General features: G+C 38.1%; 1 non-coding gene across 1 annotated transcript; it reads right to left on the bottom strand.

Annotated features, from left to right (window-relative positions):
• Positions 1-7208: 7208 nt before the first annotated feature.
• On the bottom strand, positions 7209-7315 carry LOC141722895 (small nucleolar RNA R71). Its single transcript, XR_012575893.1, has one exon. It is a non-coding gene; the product is annotated as a small nucleolar RNA R71 (small nucleolar RNA).
• Positions 7316-10573: the final 3258 nt, after the last annotated feature.

Genomic DNA, 10573 nt, shown 5'->3' with positions numbered 1-10573 from the left:
TGCCTATAAAAACCTGCATGCCCAAGAAAACTATGAATTCTCTTAACAGAAATAGGTGGAGGAAGATTTTTGATCACCCTCACTTTGGTTATGTCCACCTCCAGACCCTTACTTGAAACCTTGTGCCCAAGAATAATACCTTATCACACCATAAAGTGACATTTCTCCCAATTGAAAACCAAATTGGTCTCAACACACCTCTTGAGGACGTGTCTGTGACGCCCCAAAATCCGGGGTCAGGAATCTCGGAGACCACGCCATCTAAACTACTACAACCACATAACTCACACTATAATATATAAATACTCACGCTTCACGACCCCACACTTATCATACACACACACACACTTACAGTTTATTATCTTGGAAACGAACCATTCATAACTAGAGTAATTCAACCATCAAGTGATAATTATTACAACCCAAAAGTGATTAAGTCTTACCGGGGAGTAACCTTTAAGTAAGGCTAGTCCGTCAGACAAATATACATTTCTTGTTTATTACCTTACATAAGTCATACTTATAAATAAGCCGAACTAAAAACAACGGAAAACTAATCCAGTTTATTCGGACTACCTGTGGTACATCACCAAACAATCTACGGAACAGCTGGCCATTTCCTACCCGTTTCCTGGCTGTGGTTCTCATGGCAGGCATCTTGATTCACTGTTGTGTTGTATCAATTTAAGAAAACAAGTGTGAGCTATAATGCCCAGCATAATAATGTATAGCATGAAAATGACTGTATGATAACTTACGTAAAACATCATATATGATACATATGTTTTATTTGAAATTAGTTTTCCGTTGGTGATACACACCTTCTATGAAAACAATTCTTTAGGGGATTTTATTATCCTGCGAATACCTTAATAGTAAACCCAGCACCTAGGCTTGGGTTACGGTATTGCATCACAATTCCAATTGGAAGAATTAGGACACTCGTTGGAGCCACCGTATACGATGGTCAGTTGTAATACGATAATAGTAACCTTTTCTACTAGTAGAAGGACGACACCTTCGTATCCCGGTTATCACCCTTGCCGCATTCGGGCTACGTGTCACATTTTCGGGTATACACATACTTCACAAGTTCCTGAGTACACAGAGTACCTTCGCCTGCGGTACCTTTGGTAGTCTTTCTAGCACACATAGTACCAGAGTCTACCCCTCCCTTGTCCTTTAAAAAGAATTCTATCAATCTTGAGAACTTGAACCACATAGAAGTTTCCCAAGCGTTTGCTTGTTGATAGAAACAGTTTATCTTACTAAGATATAAATTTATATATGTATATACGTACTTCCGAGATTTTCGGAGAAAGTACTAAGGATGTGAGTTGACCTTTGTCAACATATAATTTAATAAGGGGGGAAAAGTTTCTCCTTGAAACTATATTCAATATATTAAATAAGTCGGGATAATATTTTTCGACGATCTGAAATATTCGAATGATTTTTCGAAGTCAGAAAGTATATTTAAATCAGGATCTATGATTTTTAAATCAATAATAAACCCTTTAATGAATAATAAATAATTACACGATAATCGATAAATAATTAAACCTTGAATGAGTTTACTCTCTAAAAGAATATTTAAAATAATATTCCTCAACTAGTTTCTATCTACGTAGTTAATAATCTTTAATGTTTAATCAGGTTTGAAATAAATAATCGTTGGAGTATACTACTCCCATAATAAAGGATTAGGTATATATTATTTATTATTCGAACCATAAAATATAGTTGAGGGAATATGATCATTGGCAAATCGTTTAAACAAAAGTTCGAGGTATTTTAATATTTCGTAAGTGGACGTTAAGTCCCTTTAAAACGTACTATTATGGACTTGTAATCGTCCTATAATATCACCAGAATGATTCTCGGGTTTTCATCTTAAAATCCCGACCGACTCTCGGTCTTATAATCATACGTCACGCTTAAAGCAGAATTAAATATTTTACGATATATACTTATCGTACAACATCGCTACATTATGCGAAAAAGTTCAATTACTACGTATCATGGCAAGCATGGTATTTATGAAATAATAGTAAAACAATCCTTTCAAAACACAACAGTAAAATGGAGTTGGGTTCGTAAACTTGCCTGGGTATTTCAAGGTGGAGGATGCTCTATGTTCCGCTCAGAAATCTATAATCATAAACACAATTCGTTAGGTCCCGTTCTAATTTATGGCAACTCGCACTCATGCGCTACTTATTATGCACCCTCTCAATTTGTACTACCCTTATTATTCCTTTAAGTCCTTATTCGCATCATGGTCGCTTCATTTTTCTAAGTATCTTAGGTTCATTTTCATTATCGTCGTCGGCTCCGCATATGGATTCTACGGTTTCTAATCGCGCAGTCTCGGCTCCGATATTTTTATAAAATTGAAAAATCATTATTTTCACTTGAAATTTTTATGACGGGTAGGAAACTCAATATGTTACTCTCTGTAAAAATTTCATTATTTATGAACACATTTAAGTCAATCCTTTACATTTTCAAAGTTCGTAATTCGTAGCAGTTTTTGAAGCATAAATCACTTTTAGTAAAACGGCCATAACTTTTGATCTGTAAATTGGAATCAAGCGATTCAAGCGCCTAAACGATCCTTATATCATTTTATATCATAATCAAGGGTTATTTTTCAAGAAACTACAATTTAAATCTTCAGGACTTTCTGCAGAAACTTAAAGTTACGATTTGTTCGTTTTAACGGAATTACGTTTACGATCGGGGTTTCGTTTACACCCTAACTCTTAACACAACCACCAACAATCATCATCTCATCATCAAAACACAAAATCCACTCAAGAAAATCATGTTATTGAGGCAACAACAATCAACCTCACTTCTACTTAACTAAACATCAAGATTTCAACAATACCGCTTCTATAACTAGGTTTACAACTACATACTAAATGGATCTTGAAGATGAAACTTAAATTGAGTTGGGCCAAAGATTTTTACCTTTTTTGAAAGCTTGAGATGTGTTCTTGAGGATGGTGGAGTCTGGAAGTGCTTGGTATGATTTTTGGAACCTAAAACCACCATTGAAATTAAGAAACCAAAGAAGAGTTACTATTCATACTATTCCCTAGTAACTTTCTTGATTTTATTTCACCCATCAAACCTTGATAAAAAGAGATGAAAGAGTTTCAGATTTTAAGATGAAAGAATTTTATGTTACCATGGCTAGAACTTGAGATTTTGAATTGGATTTCCTTCTTTTTCTTGAAATTACCGAATGGAAACAATGAAGGGGGGGAGAGTTTTATGCTTGCTTCCTTGGTTGCTTCTAGGAAATGAGATTGGTGATATCTTATATTGATTTAATATTCTCCTAGTTTGAATCCAAGATTTATTCCTTGTTGCAAATCTTGGGGACAAATCCAAGTAGCTTGCTAGCTTACAAGCTAAACTACATGTGCTAGCTTCCTTAGCACACTATTTGGCTAGCTTGCTTGATCATCCTAAGTTTAGCTCACTATTTGATAAATTAACCATGGTTTCTTTCTTACCATGGTTAGTTAGTGCATTACGTTTATTTAATCGTTTACGCGTTCGCTCGGTCGCTTAAGCGTTTTCGTAATACTTACTCGTAAATGGTTCGCGACGTAATTTCTTTCATATTTATTCGTTATATTTTGAATTATCATACTTGAATATAAATCCGTAGGGTTTTAATCTTGTAATTATATTGGGATTCCCGTAATCCTCGATGAGTCGTAAATATGGTCGTTTTTCAAAGTTCATTTTCTTCGAAAACTAATAGCGTTTACATACACTCATTTGGTACGTATAACCGTAATGTCAACTCCGAAACTCATTTTCTCATGTACTACATAGTGTGGACTCAAAAGTTTTTCCCGCCCGTCAGGGTTACTATTCATTAAACGTTTTACAAGGTCTCAAAAATTCAAATTATTACAGTCTTCCCCTTTAACAAGGATTCCATCCCGGAATCAATTAGAAAATTAGTGGGGGTATCTATTCCTCATTGTGTCTTCAAGTTCCAAAGTTGACTCCTCGACATTTTGATTCCTCCACAAGATTCTAACTAGCTTCACAGTCTTGTTCCTCAGCACTTGTTCTTTTTGGTCCATTATCCTTACCAGTTGCTCGATGTAGGTCCGGTCTGGTTGTAAATCTACCTGCTCGTATTCTATTGCATGTCATGAATCTGCATGGTACTTCCTTAACATGGACATGTGGAACACGTTGTGCACTTGTTGCAGATTAGGAGGCAAGGCGAGCTCGTAAGCTAGAGGTCCTATTCTCCTCAAAATTTCAAATGGTCCTATGAATCTGGGACTCAGCTTCCCTTTCTTCCCAAATCTCATCACTCATTTCCACGGAGATACCTTCAATAGCACATAATCTCCTACTTCATATTTCCTATCCTTCCTGGTCTGGTCGACGTACTTATTTTGTCTGTCCTGGGCTGCTACCAGTCTTTTCCTGATAAGTCCCACCATTTCCCTGGTCTGTTGGACTAACTCTGGTCCTAATATCTTGTGTTCTCCAACTTCATCCCAACATAGGGGAGAGCGACATCTTCGTCCATAAAGAGCTTCATACGGAGGCATTCCTATGCTAGCGTGATAGCTATTTTTGTAAGCGAATTCGATCAGGGGCAAGTGGTCATCCCAATTTCCTTTGAAATTAATGGCACATACTCGTAGCATATCTTCAAGGGTCTGAATAGTCCTTTCACTTTGTCCATCAATCTAGGGGTGGTAAGCGGTACTCATGTTTAGTCTAGTGCCTACGCATTCCTGGAAGCTTCTCCAAAATCGGGAATTAAACCTTGGGTCTCTATCTGATACTATGGCTACAGGAACGCCATGTCTCACTACAATTTCCTTCAAGTAAATATCCACCAACTTGTCTACGGTGTACCTTTCATTGATTGGTAGGAAGTGTGAGGACTTGGTCAATTTATCTATGATAACCCATATGGCATCGTGATTTGTCTTTGTCCTTGGTAAGCCTGTCATAAAATCCATGGCTATATGCTCCCATTTCCATTCCGGAATTTCCAGGGGCCGTAATAGTTCACTAGGTCGCTGATGTTCAGCCTTCACTCTCTGGCATGTCAAGCACTTGCTGACCCACTCTGCTACTTTTCTCTTCATGTTAAGCCACCAATAATATTCCTTAAGGTCACGGTACATCTTCGTACTTCCTGGGTGAATTGAATATCTGCAGCTGTGCTCTTCATGCGATAGCTCATTGATAAGTGGATTTTATATTCACTTGGAATGCTTCATTACAAGCTTAAATTGGTGTTTTGGACTCAAGTTGTTGGTATTTTGATGTGTTTTTTGTGTTATTGCATTTCGGGTATCAGTAATATGAAGAAATGAGCTTTTAAAGGAAATATGATAAAAAAGTGATCAGATTTGGAAGGCAATGCCATTGTCAAGTTGTAGAGAATCTTGTTAGCTTCACGTGGGTAGTTGAATTGCCTAATTATGACGAGTAGAACTCAAGTTATGGCCAAAACAAGATTCATCAGAAATTTTTCCAGACAGGAGCTGAGCGCCCGCCCAGGAGAGCTGAGCGGCCGCCCAAGGCGCGACTGGTCGCTGATTTCGCTGAAAAAGCCTTTTTTGACGATTTTAAGGGTCCAGGTCCACTAGGGGCGTATATATACTTAAAAAAAGGGTTTTCATCATCCGGGAAGATTGGGATACCAAGGAGAAGACCTAGAAGCATTGAACAACTCTGAAAAAGAAGATCTTGTTTTCAACTTGTGATTCTTTGAATTAGTTGTAACTTTGGATGCTCGTTTTCGTTCTTGTTGAACCTAGATCTCATTTATTCGTACTTTAATCATTATTCAGTTTATTAAGACCTTGTTTTATACCATGCTTTCATTGGAACCCATGGTGATGATGAGTTCGATTATGGGCTAATCGTTGTCATAGGGTTCTAGCAGAATTACTTATGGATTTCAATAATTAAATTGTTCCGATATCTTGGTGTGTGGTGATTGATTGATATCCTAGTATTGGTTGTGCTTATTCGTCTTATGTGCGTAGCTAGCATATAAGATAGCGTGTTAATCTCTATTGAAGTGACAGTGAATATAAAGGTTTAGAACTTGCCATGCTAGCATAGGTTCATATATTGTATGTATGATTAGTAGGTAACTCTAACCATTTTACTTGCCCTATGTAATCAAGATAGATAACTTATGCTTAAACCGTTATGTTGTCAAATTCTATAGACATATAGGGTCTCAATATAATTGGTGCCTATTCAGCTTCTATCTCTTTTGTGGATGTCTGGTAGAATGGTACTCGTGCAACGAAAGTTGGCGTTTATCAGTTTCGTGTTATCTGATTAGTGTCATCACCATCACATGCTAAGGTTAAGAACAATAAGGCTATTGAATGAAGTAGTAATGAAGTTAGAATCCCATGTTTGTCATATATATTAATTCAACCTCAATTCTCTTAGTTAATGTTATTTAGTATAATCTCTTAGTTTAATAAAAACCCAATTTGTTATTTGTCTTAGCATTGAGCGATAACCATACATTGTTGCATAGGTGCATAAATTGAACTTAACCTAAACCAGTCTCTGTGGGAATGAATATGATTTATATCTTATACTACTTGCGAACGCGTATACTTGCGTGAATATTAGCACGTGTTTTCTCCCTAACAAGTTTTTGGCGCCGCTGCCGGGGACTCGGTGTTAATTTTTAGTTTATGTGCTTGTCATCAGTGGTCATTAAAGTTCACTGACTCGGATTCTTTTACTTTCACGGTTTATTTGTTTGTATTTCAGGTACTCATTACAATGGAAGATCCAGCAGCACGAACGAGAGCCTTGATGGATTTTTCTTAACCCAAGATCAATGACATTCAATTTAGCATTATCCGGCCAGCTATCACAGCTAATACCTTTGAGATCAATCCTGGCATAATCAATGGGTGCAGAATTCAATCCAGTTTGGGGGTTCTCCAACTGAAGATCCCAATATGCACATTAGGGATTTCATTGAGATCTGCGACACCTTCAAGTTCAACGGTGTTTCTGAAGATGCTGTGAAGCTGAGACTGTTCCCATTCTCTCTGAGGGACAAGGCTAAGAGTTGGTTACACTCTCTACAAGCTGGTTCGATTACTACTTGGGAAGATCTTGCTCAGAAGTTTTTTACTAAATTCTTCCCTATGGCGAAGATAGCTGCAATCAGGAATGCTCTTACTCAATTTGCGCAACAATCAGGAGAATCTTTATATGAAGCTTGGGAGCGCTACAAGGAGATGCTTAGGAAGTGTCCTCATCATGGAATGCCTGATTGGATGATCATCAATTGTTTTTATAATGGGTTGGGAGCACAGTCCAGCCAATGCTCGATGCAGCAGCAGGTGGAGCATTATGGGAAAAATCTATGAGGAAGCTTATGATCTAATGGAACTGATGGCTGCTAGTGAATATCAGTATCCAATCCAGAGATGTCCACAGGGCAAGGTAGCAGGAGTTCTTGAAGTGGATACATCTACGGCTATCACTGCTCAACTAAAGGCGTTGTCTATGAAGATCGATTCTCTGGCTAACTATGGTGTTAAGCAGATAATTAGTGTTTGTGAGTTGTGTGCAGGTCCGCATATGACGGAGCAATGCGCTATATCTAGTGACTCAGCTCAGTTGGTGAGCAACTTTCAGAGATCGCAGCAGCCAGTTCCTGCCACTTATTATCCTGACAACTGGAATCATCCTAACTTCAGCTGGAACAACAATCAGAATATGATGCAACAACCGTTCCAGCAGTTTGGAGCAAAACAATTCATACCTCCTGATTTTCAGCAACAAATTGTACCAAAACAACAACTCCAAATTCAACAACAAAATCATGATGCATGTCTATCTTCGAATGAAAAATCTGAATTGGAGGAGTTGCGGCTTATGTGCAAAAACCAAGCTCTTATATGCCAAAGCCAGGCTATTTCTATCAAGACTCTGGAGAACAAAATAAGGAAAATTGCTAATGCCTTATTGAATCGGCCACCAGGAATGCTTTCTAGTGATACAAAAGCCAATCCAGGCAAGAGGGAAGTTGAAGAACAGGTGAACGCCATCACCTTAAGGTATGGAAAGGTTGCAAGCCCCCAAATTCAGCAAGACGAAGAGCCTGAAAAGTCTCAAGTTTCAGAAAATGCAGTTGTGGCTGAAGAAGATGTGCAGAAGGAAGTAGAGGTGGAACCAAGGAAGACTACTGTGGAACACACTCCTCCTGAGGGTAATACATGGGAGAAACAAATCTATCCTCCACCTCCTTTTCCTAAGAGGCTGCAGAAGAAAAAGCTGGATAAGTAGTTTGAGAAGTTTTTGGAGGTGTTCAAGAAACTTCATATCAACATACCTTTCGCTGAAGCTCTTGAACAGATGCCTAGCTATGCGAGGTTTATGAAAGGTATTCTCTCTCGAAAAGTGAAGCTCGATGACTTAGAGACCGTTGCTCTAATGGAGGAATGCAGTGCTGTGCTGCAACAGAAGTTGCCTCCGAAGCTTAAAGATCCTGGAAGCTTCACTATTCCTTGCACCATCGGAAACTTGTCGTTCGACAAGTGTTTATGTGATTTAGGAGCTAGCATCAATCTGATGCCCTTATCTATCTTCAAGATGCTTGGTCTGCCTGATCCGAAACCAACATACATGTCATTACAACTAGCTGACCGTTCCATCACTTATCCATGAGGTATAGTGGAGGATGTCTTAGTCAAGGTGGATAAAATCATCTTCCCTGCTGACTTTGTAATTCTTGATTTCGAGGAAGATGAGAAGATTCCCATTATCTTAGGAAGACCATTCTTAGCGACTGGCCGAACTATGATCGATGTGCAAAAAGGAGAGCTTTCGATGAAGGTTCACGATCAAAAGGTTTTGAATGCACCTCCATGGAAGAGGAAGTTGGATTTGCCATTCGATTCTCTGGGGTTAGCAGAGCTGAAAATTTTTTAAAAGCATTTTGAACCATTTATTCAAGAAGCTCCCACACTTGAGCTCAACCCCCTACCAGATCACTTGAGTTATGCATTCTTAGGTGCACCACATGATAAGGGCTTGGGATATATCTTTGATGATGTAGAGGGTAGCCGAACGGATCCTCCAGTGCCTACAAAGGGTTCTTCTCATGTGCAGCAGGCAGTTGATAGGACTGGTGTTGGAGATGCGCGGTACAGGCGATTGACTAGGTGTATGGAGGCCATGCACGATATTTACCATCATTTTGCTGAAGATTTGACACACGCTTTCGGTACTGTTGTCCGAGACACTGGTGGCGAGGTTGATTGGCCACCTGATCCTCCACCCGACGAGGGTGACTCTCCCACTAATTAGGTATGCCTAAAATCCTTATTATTACCTTCAATGAGGACATTGAAAATTTTAAGTTTGGGGGGTGATATTGTAAGGATTAGTAGTGTGTGTGTCCATATAGATTCATATAGATTCATATTGCATGTTTAGTTGTAGTTCATTCATATTTTTGCATGATTGTTCATTTAGGACATATTTATTTATTTTTATGTGATTTCATATAGTTGCATTTGCATGCATATTTAGCATGATCCCTTAAGATGAACATAAGTTGATGTTGATTTGAGTGTGGTGATGACGAATAGAGGGATGTTTAAGTCCTAATGAATTGATTTGCATGTCAGAAACAAATATTTTCACAAAGTCTTATAGGGTTGCTTTTGATCTAGATCATGATCATACTTGTTTGTTGTTGAGATTTAATCACTTGGTTATATTTAGAATTGGTGATATTCTCGTAATGACGTAAAACACTATTTTTTTATCTGGAGAAAAACTTGGATTTCATTGCTAGTTGTTGTAAGGCTAGGTGTCAAATGGCTAGTAGCCGGCTCAAATTTTTATGAGTAGTCTAGGGTTGACTGAGATGGAGCGAAACGCACTTATTCAGAAATTGTTGAAAAAAAAGAAAAAAGAAGAGAAAAAAGAAGAGAAAAAAGAAAGAAAGAAAAAAATGTGTTTATGCATAATTGATCAAGAGTGAGCTCTTTAATACTCGAGTTATTAAGTTCTAGGGGACTTTGTGCCTAGTGACCTAAGGCTTTTATAGTCTGGGATCCGCTAACCTAACACTCGCTACATGGGTATTATTGCATAAGTCTTTTGGGACCTCATTCATTGCACGGTCAAATAAGCATCTTTGTTATGTGTTCAATAATAGTGTGAATCCTTGTATAACTCTAGTAGAAAGGAGGTGTTGTGAGTCATAATGCGTTTATTGTCTATTCTGTTTATAAACTTTTGATTGTTTCGATGACAGATAAGTTATGGTTATTGATCTAGTATCGAGAGATATCTGTTAAGCATTCCATACACGCACGTTTCTGGTTTGTGAGTTGGTTTGTGGGATTTATTCGAACTCTGTTTAAAGTCATTGCATTCTTAGAGGCATTGTCTTATTTATTTGTTTATGGTTATTCTGAGGAGATCGATTGCATTATCATTTAGTTGCATTCACGTAGTTGCATTCATGCATTAGGTTTGTTTTGTAGTTTTGAGTCTGTATATGCTT

This window comes from Apium graveolens, chromosome 4 (assembly GCF_009905375.1).
Source record: "Apium graveolens cultivar Ventura chromosome 4, ASM990537v1, whole genome shotgun sequence".
In the NCBI taxonomy this organism is placed as follows: domain Eukaryota; kingdom Viridiplantae; phylum Streptophyta; class Magnoliopsida; order Apiales; family Apiaceae; genus Apium; species Apium graveolens.
Note: the sequence above shows the minus strand (reverse complement) of the source record. Positions and strands in the feature narration are given on the sequence as shown.